At 49.6% G+C, this 18,721-nt stretch overlaps 1 protein-coding gene across 1 annotated transcript in view; it reads right to left on the reverse strand.

Annotated features, from left to right (window-relative positions):
• SCML2 (Scm polycomb group protein like 2) overlaps nt 1-18,721 on the reverse strand; it is a 747,375-nt gene that overhangs the window by 598,772 nt on the left and 129,882 nt on the right. The window lies entirely within an intron of this gene.

The raw sequence follows: 18,721 nt of genomic DNA on the forward strand, positions 1-18,721 counted from the left end.
ACTAAAGAGACGAGGAGATGGTTTAGGGTGGCAAAGGCAGTGCTAGGAATACAGAAGGAGTAGGTTCTGTCCTGTAACTCCAGTTCTGTAGTAGGGGTATCTCTGTTATAGTCATAATCTAGTGAATAGTCCCGCCCATGTGCGTGAACCCCGGAGCAATCAAAAATAATCTCTTAAATTGTCAAAAAATGCAGACCTGCACAGACACTTAAGAGAGAATTTAAAGACAGATAATGCAGCCTATATCCACAGGCTACACTGTCCAGTACTTCAACTAGAAATTCCACCAAAAAATCCACAAACAGCACAGCCTGTCCAGATTTCTCCACATAGAAAACCTTGCTTTTACCAGCAAAACCCCCTGGAATGATAGAGAGGAAGGAGTGGACAGACAAGCCCCATAGGCTACCATTATGTGGCTCAGAACAGGATACTGTGCCTTTAAGAGAACTTTCCAGAACTCTCTCAGTATCCCAGAATGCACAGCAGGTCCCTTTTACTTTCAGTTCTTTTTGAAGGCGTAACACGCCAGACCTGTAGCATTCCTTACATGAATATCTCTCTCCACCGGGGAGGAGGGCGGGCGCTTATGACTATAACAGAGATACCCCTACTACAGAACTGGAGTTACAGGACAGAAACTACTCCTTCTGTAGTAGGGGATCTCTGTGTATAGTCATAATCTAGTGAATAGAACGGCAAGCCCATCCCCACAACAAAGCGGCGGTGGAGAAAAAAGAAATAACACCACTACTGTGCGAACAGATTTCACAGCGAAGCCTGCCCAACCTGAGTGCCTGTTCTGGCATCAGTGTCCAGACAGTAATGCTTAGCAAAAGTATGGACCGACTTCCAAGTTGCCGCCTTGCAGATTTCTGCAATTGGAACATTACGGAGCAAAGCAGTCGTGACAGCTTTGCCCCTGGTGGAATGAGCCTTAGGTTTACCCCCTAAGGTCTTATCAGCTTCTGGTAACACAATTGTATACAGGACACAATCCACCTCGAGATGGACTGTTTTGAGGTAGCAAGACCGGTCCTGACTGATCCATAATTGATAAACAATTGGTCTGACCTACGAATATCTTTGGTTTTATCCAGATAAAATGTCAACACCCTCCTGACATCCAGGGAATGCAGAGACCTTTCCGCTGGAGATGAAGGATTCTGAAAAAACTTAGGTAAAGTTATGGTCTGGTTAACATGGAAATCAGATATAACCTTTGGAAGAAATTTAGGGTGAGTACGCATAACAACCTTAGCAGCATGAAATACAGTATAAGGTTCTTGGCAACACAACGCCTGAATTTCAGTCACCCTGCGGGCCGATGTAATGGCCACGAGGAACGCCGCCTTCCAGGACAGGTGCTGCAACGAAGCCTTATGAATAGGTTCAATAGGCTCCTTCATCAATCTGGACAGCACCACGTTCAATTCCCATGAAGGCGAAGGAAGCCGGACAGGAGGGAACACTTTCTTCAAACCTTCCAAAAAATCTTTGATCACAGGGATCGGGAAGAAGGAAGTCTGTGAAGGGCATTTCCTGTAGGCAGTCAGCGCAGCAAGATGAACCTTAATGGAATGAACATTAAGGCCAGACTGCGCCAAATGTAGAAGATACGGAAGGATGACATCTTCCTTACACGTCGTCGAGTCATAGTTCTTGGACTTGCACCAGATGCAAAATCTCTTCCACTTGTAAGCATAGGAAGTCCTAGTGGAAGGTCGCTTAGCCTCCTTCAGTATGTCCATACAATCTTCTGGTAGATTCAAATGGCCATATTGCACTATCTCAGGAGCCATGCCGCCAAACTCAAAGACGAGAGGTTCGGGTGCACCATCTGCCCCCCGAACTTCGTGAGAAGGTCCGGCCCGGCACGGCAGCCGTATGTGAGGAAGGAGAGACCGGTGAAGCAGGTCCGTGAACCACCACTGCCTGGGCCATTCCGGGGCAATCAGGATCATCCGCGCCCTGGACTGGGACAGCTTGATGAGCACCGCCGGAATCAGGGGAATGGGTGGAAAAGCGTACAGAAAGCTGTCCGACCAGTTGATCCATAACGCATTCCCCAGCGTCCCCTGCTGGTATTACCTGGAGGCGAAGTCTCGGCATTGGCCGTTTTCGGCGGTGGCGAACAGATCTACGTCTGGAGTCCCCCACCTTGCGAAGACTTTTCCTAGTACTTCGTCGTTTATGACCCATTCGTGGTTTTCCTGAATCAGTCTGCTCAGTGCGTCGGCCTGAACATTCTGCACACCTGGTAGATGGATAGCCGTTATCGTCAGTCCTCTGGCTAGAAGCCAACGCCAGATCGCCTGCGCCTCCTGCGACAGAGTGCGCGATCTCGAACTCTCCTGCTTGTTGAGGTAATACATCGTGGTCGTATTGTCCGTCTGTACAAGCAGAGAGTTGGTCTGGAAGGACGGATGAAAGGCCTTCAGTGCCAAGTGAACAGCTCGGAGTTCCAGGAAATTGATGTGATACGTGGACTCCGTCTGGGACCACGCTCCTTGTATCTGTAAGTCTCCGGAGTGCGCCCCCCAGCCGTGGAGAGACGCATCCGTCACGATAGTCTGTGTGGGAATGTCCTTGTGGAAGGGAACCCCTCTGAGGAGATTCTCCGCTGAACACCACCACTTCAGAGACTGAAGAGCATGCAGAGATAGTCGTATCTTGTCATCCCAAGATCCTTTCCTCTGATCCCACTGATCCTCCAAGCACTCCTGCAATGGTCTCATGTGCAGCCGTGCGTGTGGCGTGAGGAAGATACAAGAGGCCATCGACCCCAGTAGAGAAGACACCGTCCTCACTGTTGTAGATGGAACGGTCATAAGAGCCTGAGCCTTCCGAAGGAGTGATAATCGTCTCTCCTCCGAAGGAGACACGCTTGCTGACAGCGTATTGATGGAGGCTCCCAAGTACTGTATGCACTGGACCGGAGTCGGGACAGACTTGGACATGTTGATGTGCAACCCCAGCTTGTTCAAGACAACGCACGTCTTCTGGAAGTGCGCTTGAGCTTCCGAGAAGGAGGAGGCCTTGATCAACCAATCGTCCAGGTACGGGTAGACAAACAACTTGTTCTTCCTCAGGTGTGCAGCTACCCCTGCCATGCACTTCGAGAATGTCCTGGGCGCAGACTTCAGCCCGAATGGCAATACTGTGTACTGATAATGATTGGCGCCGACTTGGAATCGCAGGAACTTCCTGTGTTTGTGTGCAATGGGCACATGGAAGTACGCATCCTGTAGATCTATCGCACATAGCCAGTCTCCCTGTTGCAGCTGAGGATAAATCTAATGCAACGACAGCATGCAAAATTTCTCTCTGCGAATCCACTTGTTTGCTTGTCGCAAATCCAGAATGGGCCTGAACTCGTTCTTGTCCTTCTTGCGAACCAGAAAGAACCGGGAGTACAGACCTCTTCCCCTTTGAGACAGAGGTACGTCTTCTATCGCCCTTTTCCTCAACAGGATATCGGCCTCCGCCTGGAGCTCGCGCAGCTGAAACAGCAAGCTGACCGGTGGAATTGCTGGAGGCGGGCTGGTGAACCGAGGACTGTATCCATTGCAAACAATATTCAGCACCCACTTGTCCTGAGAAATTTTTCTCCACTCTGCCAGAAACAATTGCACGCTTCCCCCCACCGGAGTGGGTAACGGATGTTGGGGAAGTAACCGCTCAGGGCCTAGACCCAGCCGGGCCCTTGTTCGCCACTGCGGACTGCTGGCCTCTGCCCTTCTGGCGCTTCTGGAAGGGCCTTTGGAACTGCTGCTGCTGTTGTTGCTGTTGCTGTCCCGAAGCCTGCCCTCGCCCTCTGCCTTGCGCCCCGAACCGTCTCTGGAACGGGCGGTATGTCTTCTCCTCCTTGGGCTTCTCCAACCCGACAGCCGTCAGGGTCTCGGCCTCCGCTTTCATGCGGGCCATTTCGTCGTCCACATGCTTTCCAAACAGGGTTTTCCCCGAGAAAGGCAGGTTGGCCACCCGACGTTGGGCCTCTAGCTTGAGGGATGTAAGGCGAAGCCAAGCGTGGCGCCTTTGGTTGACACCATGGCAATATCCATGCGCCGCCAGAAGGGACACATCAGCAGCCGCGCTGATGACTTGGTTCGACACCAATAGTCCCTCATTGAGAATCTCTTGAAAGTCCTCGTTCTTCTCTCGAAAAGGAGCTCAGCGAATTGCTGGGGGGATTCCCACAGGGCTCGATCATATCGCCCTAGCAAAGCTTGCAGCCTTCATTGCAGTAGATGCCGTCCCACAGACCTTCCTGCCAGCCGAGTCTAACCAGCGGCTCTCCTTTTCAGGAGGTACCGTGGACGACGGGGTGGTGGCATGCTGCTTCCTAGCAGCCGTCACTAGGACCGAGTCCGGTGGCGGATCCATCCTGAGAAAGGCCGGGTCAGAATCCGGAGCCCGGTACTTCTTGAGGAGCCTGAAGGGAGCCGCCTTCGTCACCGCCGGAGTGAGAAACAACTCCTGAACGGGCTCTACCAATCCTGGTACTAGGGGTAGCAACGGCCAAGACATGTGCTTTTTATGTAGCGTCTCGAAAATCACGGACGTCGTTGGTGTGGGCACCGTCAACGTGATGCCCAACTTAGCTGCAGCCCTCAGCAGAACATCTTGAAATGAGATGATGGCGTCCACTGGCGACACCCTCGTCGCCGGGGATTCCGACAACGTCGGTAAGTAGTCCCTGGTCCCAGAAGAGCCTGAGTGGGATCTCGATCTGCGCCTCCTGTGGCGTCGCCTTGATCTTGTCGACGACCGGCGACGACTCCGCGATCTCTCCCTCCGTCCGGAACGAGAGCGTGATTTCCTCGGCTTCGGACGCTCCGCAGGTCTCACAGGAGCAGGAGACTGCGGCCTGACCGGGACCTTCGGCTGAGGAGTCCCCTTAGGAGGCGTCGGGTACCGTGGCAGCGAAACCGACCTCGGCGGAACCGGAGGCAGTCCTTGAGGAGGTAGCAGAGGATGACCATGAGGTGGAACCATAGGTGGAAGCGGAGGCGGAGTGGGATTCCGTGGCGGAGGTTCCTTGGGCAAGGGAGGAGGAGGGGTAGCCGATCTTGGCTTGGGAGGTGTATATACCTTGGAGTACACAGAGCCCCGTGACTCCCTCTTCTTCTTAGGCGGAGGTGATGTAGTGTCTCCTATTGGAGACCGTCGCCGAGGCGCCCCAGCGGACCCAGAGGGACTCCTGGCGCCAGAACTCCTTCTGCGCTTCTTTGGCATCGAAGAACGTTGTCTCGACTTCGAGGAACGCCGTCTCGATGTCGACCGTCGCCCTCGTCTCGACGTTAAGTCACATCTGGACGACGAACGTCTCTTCCTCGTCGGCGACCGTCGACTTCTCGGCGTCGAGTGATTCCTTTGTGACGTCGAACGTCTTCTCGACGGCGAACGCCATCTCGAGGTCGAACGTCTTCTCAACGTCAAACGCCTGCGAGTCTTCGACATCCCCTCGAGGCCGACCTTCTCCTCTTCGCCGACGGCGAGCGGCGGTGTCGCCTCGACGGCGAGCGCCGATGTCGGGCCGAACTCCTTCGACGTCGATGACTCGATGACACCATCGACGGCGGCCTCGTCAGTCCCCTCGACGTCGAACGTCGACGCCGCTTCAACCCAAAGCCCTGGGGAGACTGGGAACAGACTGCTGTCATCCCTCTCGACGCTGTCGTCGATGCTATCGACGTCGGCGGAGAAATAGGACGTTTGCTGGCCTTCCTGCCTCTGGGGAGCCCCCCAGAGGCCTCAGCATGGGCAGATGAATCATGCCCAGACCCACCTTGTGTCTGCAGTCTTCTATCTTCCATGCCTTGGAGCCTGATCTTCATCCTCTCTCTCAGGGTCCTGGTGGAAAATGTCTGGCAGATGCCACACTCCTCTGGGACATGAGAAGAGGGAAGGCAGACGATGCACACCTCATGTGGGTCCGACTTGGCCTTCTTCCTCGGACACTCCGGGCATTTGTCAAACAAAGCAGGTATTTTGACAAATAAAAGAGTGCACCAAGACACACACAAGGAAGAAGACACCAAAGTACTTCAATGAAAGTACTCAAATCCTTGAAAAAGTGAAAAATCACCAAATAAACCCTTGAAAAGGGAGAGCTCAATGCTCCAGGGTCCTGCTTGCAGGAACCGGAAAAAAGAACTGAAAGTAAAAGGGACCTGCTGTGCATTCTGGGATACTGAGAGAGTTCTGGAAAGTTCTCTTAAAGGCACAGTATCCTGTTCGGAGCCACATAATGGCAGCCTATGGGGCTTGTCTGTCCATTCCTTCCTCTCTATCATTCCAGATGGTTTTGCTGGTAAAAGCAAGGTTTTCTATGTGGAGAAATCTGGACAGGCTGTGTTGTTTGTGGATTTTTTGGTGGAATTTCTAGTTGAAGTACTGGACAGTGTAGCCTGTGGATATAGGCTGCATTATCTGTCTTTAAATTCTCTCTTAAGTGTCTGTGCAGGTCTGCATTTTTTGACAACTTAAGAGATTATTTTAGATTGCTCCGGGGTCCACGCACATGGGCGGGACTATTCACTAGATTATGACTATAGACAGAGATCCCCTACTACAGAGGATGGAGTTCTGCAGAACATAGAGGCTCCGAAGCAGTAGGACCATTTTAGTCAGAGCTACATGTCCCATAACAGACAGGGGGAGGCGGTTCCAGAAACGAATAGAGGATTCTTAGCCCGAAAGGACCACTCCTGTGTTCAAGGTGTACTGGGCCTCAGCCGTATGGGCGACTTGTATACCTAAGTAACGGAAATAATTGCGTTTCCATGTAAACGCTGCGGCAGGGAGATCCATGATCTCCTTCCAACCAGAGTCGCCAGTGGGAACATAACTGATTTCTGGATATTAACAACTAACCCCCACACAGCCCCAAACGCCGACAATATGTCCAGGATAGCGGGCACTGCTTCCTAGGGATGACGGATAAAAAGTTGTGTGTGATCTGCATACAAAGATACTACATGGGTATGACTCACCACGTTTATGCCCCAGCGGGCCATGTCATATCGCAGCCGGATCCCGAATGGTTCATTGCCTGTGCGAAATGAAGTGGGGACATCGGGCATCCCTGTCTCATGGTCCACTCTATAGTAATAGGTGCAGAAACTGCACCACCACTGCGGACTCGTGCTGGTGGTTGACAATACAGTAAGCGAACCCAAGAGATGAAGTCCGGACCCAGGCCCATTCTCTCCAAAACCTTCCATAGGTAGTCCTACCGCAGGGTGTCGAAGGCTTTCTCGATGTCCAAAGCGAACGCAGCTGCCCATACATCCATATCTGCTGTGGAATGTAGTATATGAGAGAGTCTGCGCAAGATGATATGGGTTTCTCTACCCGGCATGAACCCACATTGATCCTCAAGGACCAATTGTGTTACCACCCTACTCAGACGCGCCATCAGTACCTTAACTAATATTTTGGTGTCAACCCCTAACATGGATAGGGGCCGGTAAGAGCCGGGCATATGCGGATGCTTGCCCGGCTTAGCGAGCATAACTATCTGGGCCTCCTGCAGTGAAGAAGGGAGGATCCCCCTTTGTCCTCCTGTAAGGTCTCCAGCAATCGAGGGAACAATAAGTTTGCAAATGTATGAAAATACTCCCCCGGGAGACTGTCTAGGCCGGGGACTTGCAGCACACCATATTCCGCACCGCCTCTTGGAAGTCCTCAAGCCAAATCTCACGCCCCAGATCATCACCTTGGCCTTGGAAGTGCTAGATCATCAAGGAACCGTCCTATATCAGTCGATTTGGCCACAATGTGCTCTCTTTACACTATTCCCAGGTGAGCGTGCAATAAGGAATTTATACCAGACTGCATGGAGACAAGGCCATTACCTGCTGGTGTGTGTGTGTCAATATGATTGGGGCGGGGGGGGTGCTCTATCCTGAGGAGCAAAGCCAAAAGCCTCCCCAATTTAGCTCCTTTCCTGATGCAGCAGCTGATTGTACTCCCGGCGGACCAGGCAGTCTAGCCTGTCCCATATTTCACTCACCCTGCGCTGAGCATGCAGTAAGGCCTCATTCCCCACCTCCACGCCAAAGCCCCCACCCTGTAGGGTGGCCAATGCGTCCTTTCCCACTAAAAGGTCCCTCGCTAGTTGTTTTCTCATACCACCCACTTTAGACAGACATTCCCTTTTGTGTCACAACCTTCACTCCCAGGTTCTTTGTGCTTCTTGGGACAACAGGTGAGGTCTAGTAACACACTGCTTGTTGAATGTAGTGCATTGTGGTCGTATTGTCTGTACGGATGAGCACTGCGAATTTCTGATTCTGGGAAGGGAACAGTGCACGGCTATATGTAATTCCCTGAGTTCAAGCAGATTGATCTGGCGATGTAGATGAGAAGGTAGGCATTTGCCACTGGCCTGTAGATCCTGGAGGTAAGCTCCACATCCCCTTAGGGAAGCATTGGTGATGATGACTAAAGGAGAAGCCCGAGTTAGAAAGATAAGCCGACTGACAGATGAGCCTGCTGCGTCCGCCAGGATAGGGCATTCATCACGTCCTGGGTGACTTGGGAGGGGTCATCAAAAGATCCTGTAGCTTGTATCCATTGCAGACGGCAGAATGAAACTAGAGGAATGCAAGATGACATCACTAGGAGGGACTTGTGGAGGCGAATAGAAAATGACTTATCTTGTACTCATTTTTCTAAAGTCATACATTTTAGCTGTCTCTCTGGTTGTCGGGTACACTTTGCTGAACGTTGTATCTAGCATGTCCCCTAAAAATGTTATCCTTTGTGATGGGTGAAGAACTGGCTTCTGTGGATTCAGTGTGAGGCCCATCTCGCTAAAAAGGTTCATGTAGGCGGTTGTTGACGTCGGTGCAGCCTGACTGGAAGGTGACTTGTCCAACCAGTCGTCCAGATAAGGTGACCCTTGATGTTTGTCTGGTCTCAGAAAGGCTGCTACAGGTGACAAGCACTTCGTGAAAATCCGAGGGGCGGATTTCAGGTCAAAGGGGAGCACCTTGAATTGGTAATGGCTGCCGGCTACTGTGAATCTCAAAATGTTCTGTGTTTAGGGTGGATGGGAACATGAAAATATGCATTTTGGAGATCGAGGGTTGATATACGTCTCCTTGGTTCAGGGGGTGTAATATATCTAGCAGTGTTACCATGTTTCCTGAGATGTCTCAGGTCTAGGATCAGTTGCCACTCCTTTTACTTCTAGCGGACCAAGAATAAACAGGAATAGAAAGCTTTTCATTTCTGGGATACATGAACTCTCTCTATAACTCCCTTTCTTGAGCATAGTTTTGACCTTCAACTTGAGGAGTTGCAGATACTTTTGTTTGGACATTTGGGGAGGAGTTTGGGGCGCTGATTGGCCAAATTGAACAAGGTCGAAGACCCATTGGTCGGTTATTTCTTGCCAGTGTTGAATGTTATTGATTATCCCCCCTCTGAGGTGGAGAAAGCAGGAGAGTAGCCGGTGCCTGTAACTGGTCACTGACAGCGACCAGTATGCTTTCCTTGTCATCCCAATTTTCCCCTTGGAAGGGGTCTAGTATAAGCAGCGTGTGGCGGTTGCTTGTGTTGGTATTGGGGACGAAACTGTTGAGAAGCTGTTGAATAAACGGGGTCACAATATTGCTGGTAGCCTCCTCTATAGGAGGGTTCTCATCTTCCCCGAGCACCTCAAAAAGGTATTTTTCTGTATTGCAGGGTTCCCAATGATTTGGCCCTGTCAGTGTCTGTTTTGATGGCATCATCGACATGTTTGCCAAACAGGGATTCATCATTGTAAGGAAGGCCCAAGATCATATTTTGCACCTACGGCTTGAAGGAAGTGGCCTTGAGCCGGGCAGGTCATCGTAACACTGCCGCTCCTGTTGTCGTCAGAAACCAGTACTAGCAATGTCCATGGCGAAATCAATTAAAGATGATGTGAGCTAACCCTTCTGCAAGACTTTCTTGGCTTCAGGGAAGTATTTTAAAGTACCGAGCAATATCCGACCACAGCTGGCGATCGTATGGTCCAAGAACAACCAAAGAGTTTGCTGCCCTTACTGTGAGCGCGGATATTGAGGAAAAACGATTTCCGATGGTATCAAGGCACCTACCCTCTCTGTCTAAAGGCGCTGAAATAGGTGCTGAAGGGTTTTTAGACCAGCACGGATTCTGATCACAGAGTCTGGTTTGGGGTGCCCCGTGAGACATGCAGGATCTCCCGGGCCTTGTACTTTTTATCCAGGTGTGTTAGCACCGCAGCTACTGAGGCCGGATTTTTTTTATCACCTTTATGTCCTCATCCCAGATGTAGTCAACAATGGTCAAAGTCGGAGGAGGAGCTACGCGCGGATCCAAGATGGACGCGTGAGCAGAGGGCTCCCGAGACCCCTTCCGCCACCCTCATCTATCCTGTAACAACTCCTGATTTGGACGACGGGTATTTCTTGTTGATGCCCTGCTGATATCAAAAGCTTTTTCCAAAACTCGATTTGGCCACCGGGAGCCGGACTTGTTGCTCCTCATAATTTGAGGCCTATGGCAGAGGCCATCCGGGGGCTTGAGTTCCCGAGGTGCCCAGGTGGCAATTGAACAACAACGGCTGGAGAGCTGCATCCGCTGCCCCTGTGGTGCTTTCGGTTTCGATTTTGGTCATTGTTGACGCCACCTCGCCACTGATTGCTACTGCTGCCCTGGGCTGGCCGTCAATTTCGCTCTGGTTGTCGTTCCTCGACCTCTCGACACAACAGGCTTGTCATAGAGGGCATCATTTTGACCAGATTCCAAAGGTCCAGTCGGAGCTCGTCGCCCACCATGACGGGCAGGACGGACTCTGAGAGGCGCCACACCCGAGGCCCGAATCGTGGAGGGGCTGTCCAGGCACAGACTATAGATCGCTTTACCCGCCCGAAGGGATCCCCTGGTGGATCGAGTAAGGCCCTGGGGGAGTCTGGTGACGATGCTCCTGCGACTGAGGATCCGACTCTAAAGGATGTCATGGGCGCCATTACCAGTATCCAGACTGCGATGGGTCGGCAATATGAAACTCTGGCCGCTAAACTAGACACGGTGGCGATCGAGGTCAACCTTATCAGGACGGACTTGGAGAAAACCAATGAGCGGGTTAAATCTCTGGACGTCAAGACAGCGAGCTTGATTACGGATGTCTCAGATCTTCAGACCGAGGTCCGCGATCTTCGTATGGCCAGGTATTCGTTCGCCCGTCGGCTGGATGATTTCGAGAGCCGGGCAAGACGCAACAACGTCCGCATCGTCGGTGTTCCGGAGGACTCTACAGACTCGCCTACGGACCTTTTGGTGGAGGATCTTATTCGGAACCACTTGGCACCAAAGGGCCTTAGTAATCTCTTTGCGGTGGAGCGTGCTCACAGGATTCCAGGTGGGAAGCCCAAGCTTGGTGCCGCTCCGCGGCCTATAATAGCCAGGATTTTTAATTTCCGGGACAGAGACGCTATCCTGCAGGCCTCCCGTACTAATGGTCCCACAAAGTTTGAAAACGTGTCTATCAGTTTTTATCCGGACTTCACGCAGGCGGTGCAGAAGCAACGTATGGGCTTTACGGGGGTGAAGAGACGTCTCAGGGACATGGGACTGAAATACGCCATGCTTTTTCCGGCTCGCCTGAGGATCGAACATAATGAACGTGCATTTTTCTTTGATTGCCCCGAGGGGGCCAGTGACTGAATGGACACCCTGCCGACGCCACACATCGACCCGGAGAGCTTGGGGGGCGCCGAGGGCGGCTTGGAAGAACAGGAGTAGTGAGTCTGTGCCGACGAGCCAATTTGTTGGACGCTTTGCAGTGGCTCTGTGATCAGCGATGTTTCTACGTTGTAAATACCCGGGGGTGGAGGGATTCGGGACTCTTCCTCCTCAGGGGACATTTTTCTCTCTCTTCTTGTAGGTTAGTTTAATGGGGCGACAGGCACACTGCAAGTTGGGGTGGCTTTTTGGTCTACCGCAGGGGTGCAGGGTGGGGGGTTGTGTGTTGAGGGTTCCTTGGGGGGTGGTGGGGGGGTCTTTTCTTGTTTGCTTGTTCCGAGGCTACGATTTGGTCGCTATTTTATCATCTGTGCCTGTTCTGTGTCGGGGAGGACTGTTTGTTCTTGTCTGGGATGGGGGGTAGGGGGCTGAGGGTACTGAGCTGGAACGTTAATGGTCTCGGGGATAGGATAAAACGGGGGATAGTTTTGCAATACTTGAAGCGACAATCCCCGGATATTGTTTTACTGCAGGAGACGCATCTTGTGGGTAATACATGCCATGCATTGAATAGACGAGGCTACCGCTTGGTGGCCCACTCTGGATTCACCACTGGGTCGAGGGGGTTAAAAAAAAAAAAAAAAAAAAAACAATGGTCAAAGCCCTGACGCTCTTTTGAAAGGGCTCTTTAAAATCACAAAGAAAGCAATTTGCCTGTTTTGTAGGCATGGGAAGTTCGAACCTACTTGTTGCTTTTTTGAGAATGTTATGGAAGCCCCTCTGTCCTCAGGAGGAGAATCCACAAGAGGCGGCATTGGAGATGATGGCGTTGGTAGAAGATAATCATCCCATTCAGTATGAGCTTCACAGAGCTCAACCGTCTCTCTGTGATCATCTAAAGATGTGGGATCCTGGAGGTGAACTGTTTGCGAAGTGTGCCGTGGCGTTGGAGGCGTAAGTAATGGCTTTGGAGCTTGTAAGGCTGACAGCTGCGTGCATACCGGGTCGCGTTAGGTTGTAACTGCCTCAACATGCATATCAGCTGTAACAAGCACTTTTGTCAGCCCAAAAGTAGGCTGCAACTCCCAAGATCACCAGCATAGCAGTCCAGGCTAGGCTGAGAGATGCCAGACCATCCAGGGATGCTGTACTAAGAGAAGATGTGATCCATGTCACACTTCTACGGTCGTCGCTACTGAAACTGCATATAGTGACCGCAGGTCTCTGCCTTCAGTGAGTCTGAGCCACGGAGCTCACACTAACAGAAGCACAAAGAAATAGAAACTACCCAATTCAACAATGTGTATAAGAAACTGAGTACCACAGTTTTCTGGGGGACTGATCCAGCTAGGATCACCAGGGTGAGGCAGCTTTTAGAGGGGAGTAAAGAAGGTAGCCCCCCACAGGAGAACTGTGATCATGAATACCACCTTGTATACATCCTTGTATGATGAATTAGACTGTGTGGTATTGATTTTACTGTGAAACTAATAAAGTATTTTTTCAAGACATCCACTGGGCTGGAATTAAAAACTACAGTGTCTGTTCTTTGTTTCTGAGTTCTGGGCTCATGTCCTCCACACTACCTCCCTGAGAAGCCAGTGGCTGCTTGCCCTCGCTAAGTTGATTCAAGTGTGGAAAGGGTTGAACTTGGCCCAGTTTTGCCAAGGAGGATGTGGTGCAGTAGGGCTTTAGCGGGAGTGCGGAACTCTTTTAAGACAAATGATGGTCTGCATATAGTTAGAGACAGAGCCTGAAATGAGAAAGGTCTAGTCTGAGGCTGCCCATGCTAAAATCCACCAGCAAGGGTGTCAGCATACACTGCTGGGCAGAAAGAGCCTAGTGAGGAGGTTGGAGAGAAGATATCAGTTGGCTGGACGGGCAACATAAACTTTAATGGCTATGAGTAGCTGTAATAAGAAAAAGTGGCCTAAGAACATGGCTTGTTGCTTTTGCTAGACTTTGCTGCAGAGGGGAGTCGAAATTAATGTGATTAGGCTTATATTATTACTTTCAAAGGCAGGCAAGGAAACACTAGCATAAGCCATTATCCAGCATTTTAGGGGCCCTGTGCTATACAGTATTTTGGCAATATTGTAACAATTAACAGTTTACCTGTGAGCTACTTCATATTTGCTGCCACATGAGGTGGTGGCTGTTGGGAGAGAACTGTCTGTCAGTTTGTTTTGCACATGGAGTAAGATGCAAGTATTCATGAGACGAGCAACATGGCCTGTATCCGCATGTGGCATCCTTGAGAGCTGCAATGGCGCTGTTGAAGTGAGTGTGAGACCACTATTAAGTCTGATGTGTAAGTGAATCTGAATGCCTGCATAGAGGACATGTTGTGCTTCGACCACTATGAGCACCAGCGGACAAACGATCATCTACGGATAAGTGTGTGTGGCTCCGGCAGCATAACACCCCGGAAACTTTTTTGATTTCCAGTGTGTAAGAACTGAGCAAACATTAAGAAGTAGATCTTGAGTGTGCTACAGTTCCTGCAGGCCTTTTCCAATCTTTCAATGGATAGTCTTGGGTTGTGGAGACTGATCTGTCCCAGTGCCTCACATCACTGAAATGACTGCCAGCAAAGTGATACAGTTCTGGAGAAAGGGATTAAGGACTATGGAGGCATATGATTCTTCTCTTCAACGGACAGAAGGACAGAGTATAGTTCTTATACCACTGACACAAGAAGTAGAGGTAGGACTGGGTGTGCAGCAGCTCAAAAGAAATCTATGAAGATGGTGTATTCTGCAACAGTACAATGAGTTTTGTGGACAGCAAAGTTCTCGAAAAGACAAGGCAGAAGAGGTTTTCAGATCACTTTTTTTCAAGCTGTCAAAGTTTGAAGCAAAAGGTCTTTCCGCTTTAAAATAAGCACTTTTCTGTTTGTGGGAAAGCGAAATTAGAGTAGGAGCTCTTTTGCAGGGGAAAACGAGTCCTGTAAACATTGTTGAAATAAGTATTTGGGAACATTTATTAATACATGAAGAACTCCAAGAATTAAGAGTTAGAAATTGCTAAAAAAAGTCCTAATTTTTTTGTGATTGCATTTGTCGTTTGAGTTCTTACTTATAGGGGATAGCTGGGTTTTCAAGAAGCATGCAATCTTTTTATAATTCTGTTTTTTGTGGCTGGAGGGGAAAGAATCAAAAAGACTCTCCAAGTTGTGTTTGGCACACAGTGTGGGTGAACATTGCTTACTCACTACTGTGTTGGGTATATGTGCTTGAGTGGCTGGAAGGATGGAGGAAATAGGCTGCAGTACCCTTCTGTGGAGTGTTTGGAGATTGCATAATGGATGTGTATGTACTTATGTTGTAAGATGAGTTTTTAGGAAACTGTAATACATAAGTTTATGTGAAAAGGTGGGGAAGAGAAATACCCCCATCCTGATTGGAATCTTGGGGAAGTGTAGTACCTTTGGTGTTGTAGCCTGAAGTTACAGGTTCCGCCTGTTTGTACTCTGGGACCAGTCATCACTGGGCACTAAAGGAAAGTTTAGCCAGATGCATGATACTGGATCTGTGAATGCCTCAGTAGGAGGTTTTTTTGTGTGCATCTGTTTCACCATAATGTGCTCTGAGCCCAGTCTGCATTTTATACAAAGGGGAAGGAGTGACAGGTGCATGGTACTGCAGGCAGAGTGCATTTGCAACTGTTTTGTTTGTTGAGTGGTGCATATTTCAGTTTGAGAGTATGGGACATTCCTGAGTTTGGATGCAAATATCTCACTTGTTTTCAAAGGACGCAAACGTATAATATAGAATGTGAGTGCTTCCTTACAAGGGCATCTTAGGATGTTGGTTATATGTGCAAACATGGACTCGTGTTAGGGGTTGCAGTACTGGACGACACTGTTCAAATTTTTTGTCCAGCACTGTGCGTACTGGAGGCAGTACACAATGTGTAAGGGAGAAGGTCCATCTGACGTTGTTGCTGTATCCAATCATCTGTCTGGCAACTGGTCATGATGGTTTGGCCATTTAGTGTGAGTGATGGAGTGCTAGGTTGCACTTTGTCTGTGTTTGTGTGTGTCTAAGTGTGATAGGCAGAGTACTTTGCATCCTTGATATTAAAAAGTGCTAATAAATCCAAAGATATATTTAGAATAGTGAAAGGTATGACCAACCCTGAGTGTATTAGTAGTAAAATTAAACCTTCTCAAGAGTTGTGCGATGGCCTGGCACTCTTTTTTCGAGAAAAGATTAATAAAATTGTGGAAAGTATGGCGGATCCTTTTCAATCTACCCCGCTAGCTCAAAGTGAAGGGATGGGAGGTATACACGGAAAGGAAGCTGGCAAGCTAGCTGTCCTGGGACCCTTGCTGGATAAATTCCCGATTCCTTCGGAGGAGGAGTTTACCAGAGTGGCTTTAGGAGTCTCCTCCGGTTCTCCCTCGACCCCTTGCCCCATAAACTGATGAAGGAATTAAGGTCAGAGATCTTCCCTGTCTTGTGGCAGATCTGCTGCCAGTCCCTCAATATAGGCATTGTGCCTGTCAGTTGGAAGCAGGCTGTTATCACGCCACTTTTGTAAAAATCTACCCTTGACCCGTGTTGCTATAAGAGCTCCCGTCCAATCTCCCTTCTGCCTTACTCTATCAAGATTGTGGAACGGTTGGTCAGTAGGGCTCTGTCCCTTTTTTTGGAGACGAACAACATCCTGGAAGATGAACAGTTCGGTTTTCAACCGGGTCATGGGACTGAGTCAGCTTTGGTGGTGGTATTGGATGACCTTTGGATGCGGGCGGACAGGGGGAAATCGGCAATTCTAGTTCTGCTGGACCTGTCTGCCGCATTCGATACGGTGAACCATGACATCCTGCTTTCGAGACTGGAGATCCTTGGAGTAAAAGGAGTAGCGCTTAGATGGCTGCACTCTTATTTGTCGGACAGATGGCAGGCGGTGGCACTCCCCACGTATAAATCGGAACCGGTGAAAGTTCTACACGGGGGTCCTCAGGGCTCGTCAATTAGTCCCATTCTGTTCAATGCTTATATGCAACCGTTGCTGGGACTCATTAAAGCGCATAATATTACTGTCATTAATTATGCGGATGATACTCAGCTTTTGAATCCTTGCATGGGGAGCAGGCAGACTCTCTGATCTGTTTTCATGATTGCATGCGTGAAATGACGAAATGGCTGAAGGAAAACTCACTCCAGTTTAATAGTGGAAAGACGGAAATTCTGCAGTGCAAGGTGGGGGGGGGGGGTTATGCGAAGCCTACCAACAGACTTCTGGCCTCTGACTTCAAATGAGATACTGACACCAGTAAAAGCGGTGCGCAATCTGGGGGTCAGTTTCAACGAAAATCTTAATCTGGAGACCCACGTTAATAAACTGGTGGGAAGCTGTTTTTCCTTGATTCGTGGTCTTCGGAAGATACTGCACCTTCTGCCGGAACAGGCAAGGTCAACAGTAGTTAGGAGTACTAATCGCAGCCGCCTGGACTATTGCAATGCCCTGCTATTGGAATCCCCGGGATATCTGATTACTAGATTGCAGAGCGTCCAGGCGGCAGCAGCTAAATTAGCACTTTCTCGACCACGCTGGTCGTCAACTACACAACCACACAAGCCTTGGTGGATCTTCATTGTCTCCCAGTAGCCCAAAGAATCCGGTTAAAGTCACTGTGCATTGTATTTAGAGCACTTCATGAGCAGGGCCCTAGGCCGCTACAGGGCAAGTTTCAGTGGTATAAGCCTACCCGGAATCTCCGTTCTGCTACGGCCAATTGTGTCAGAATCCCCAGCATAAGGAGGGTGACCCTAGGAGGGAGAGCCTTTAGCGTGGCAGCAGCTCGCCTCTGGAATTCCCTCCCATTGGAAATTAGGAGGATACAAAGTTTGCTGCTGTACCGCAAAAAAATTAAAACGGGGCTCTTCCCTAGGTTATAATGTCTGTCGGTCGTGAAGAGTAGCAGTCTTCCTGTATGGTAAGCTTTTATTCCGTATAGCTGAACAGTTTGTGTGCCGATTGGTTTGAGCCAGGATGCCCGTGGGGTTACAGTGCGCTTTACAAATGTTAATAATAATAATAATAATAATAGCATTCAGGGTAAGTGAGTGTTGCTTGTGGAATAAGGTAAAAAGGTGCTATTTTGCCTGGTCTAAGTTTCTAGATGCGTTTGGTCTGACACCTGCCCTGTCTGTGTGAGATCACAAGATGATAAAGGGAAGTGGCAGGTCTGGTTTGTCTAAAGTGTAAGAAAAGGGGATGATGTAATAACTTGGTCTGTGAGTGCATGGGGTGATTGAGCCTGCTGTAGAATTTGGAGTTTGGATGCTGTGAGAACGCGATGATACATGGAATATTGGTGATTGAGTACTGGGTGAAGCCTGGATTTTAAGTACAGTAGAATCGATGCATGAACCTAAAGGGAGCTATCAGGCTGCGGCTGTAACCAAAAGGCCTAAATGAAATAAAGAACCTATCTTCTACCCCAGAAGTCCCTACCCTTTCACCACAATAAATCCCTAGGTCAGTGTTAAGAGAATTTTTTTTCCAGATTGGTGTCCAGGCAGCACACAAATAAGGGAACAATTCGGAGTTCTGGGCTAGTGTCTTCATCAGCCTTACTCCTTATCCAGTCAGGAACAGACCTGAAATCCTACTAAAATCCTTTTAGAACAAGAGGAAATAGATGGTCTGGTTTGGCTGGAGCTGTGGTTAGTATATTTTGCTCTGCCTGACCACATCTGTGCATCACCCAGCCGTAACTCATCCCATTCACTAACAAGGTGAGGCAGATTCCTTCAGAACAGCCCAGGAGGAAATGTGCTTTGCTCTGTGAACTGTTCTGACCAGGGGTTGTGGCCGAGGAGCTCTTTGCTTTTTGAGGTGTAGCTTCTAGATACTACCAAAAGGACCAGGTTGTGGTCACATTAATCATCCACTTTTCTAGTAATATGGCCCTCTAATTGTGGTGTCTGTGGAATCAACCCCAACTTTTATCCCTCACTTGGCTCCCGTATAACGACATTCCGCATCCCAATATCAGTAA

Source organism: Lissotriton helveticus, chromosome 8, assembly GCF_964261635.1.
Source record: "Lissotriton helveticus chromosome 8, aLisHel1.1, whole genome shotgun sequence".
In the NCBI taxonomy this organism is placed as follows: Eukaryota; Metazoa; Chordata; class Amphibia; order Caudata; family Salamandridae; genus Lissotriton; species Lissotriton helveticus.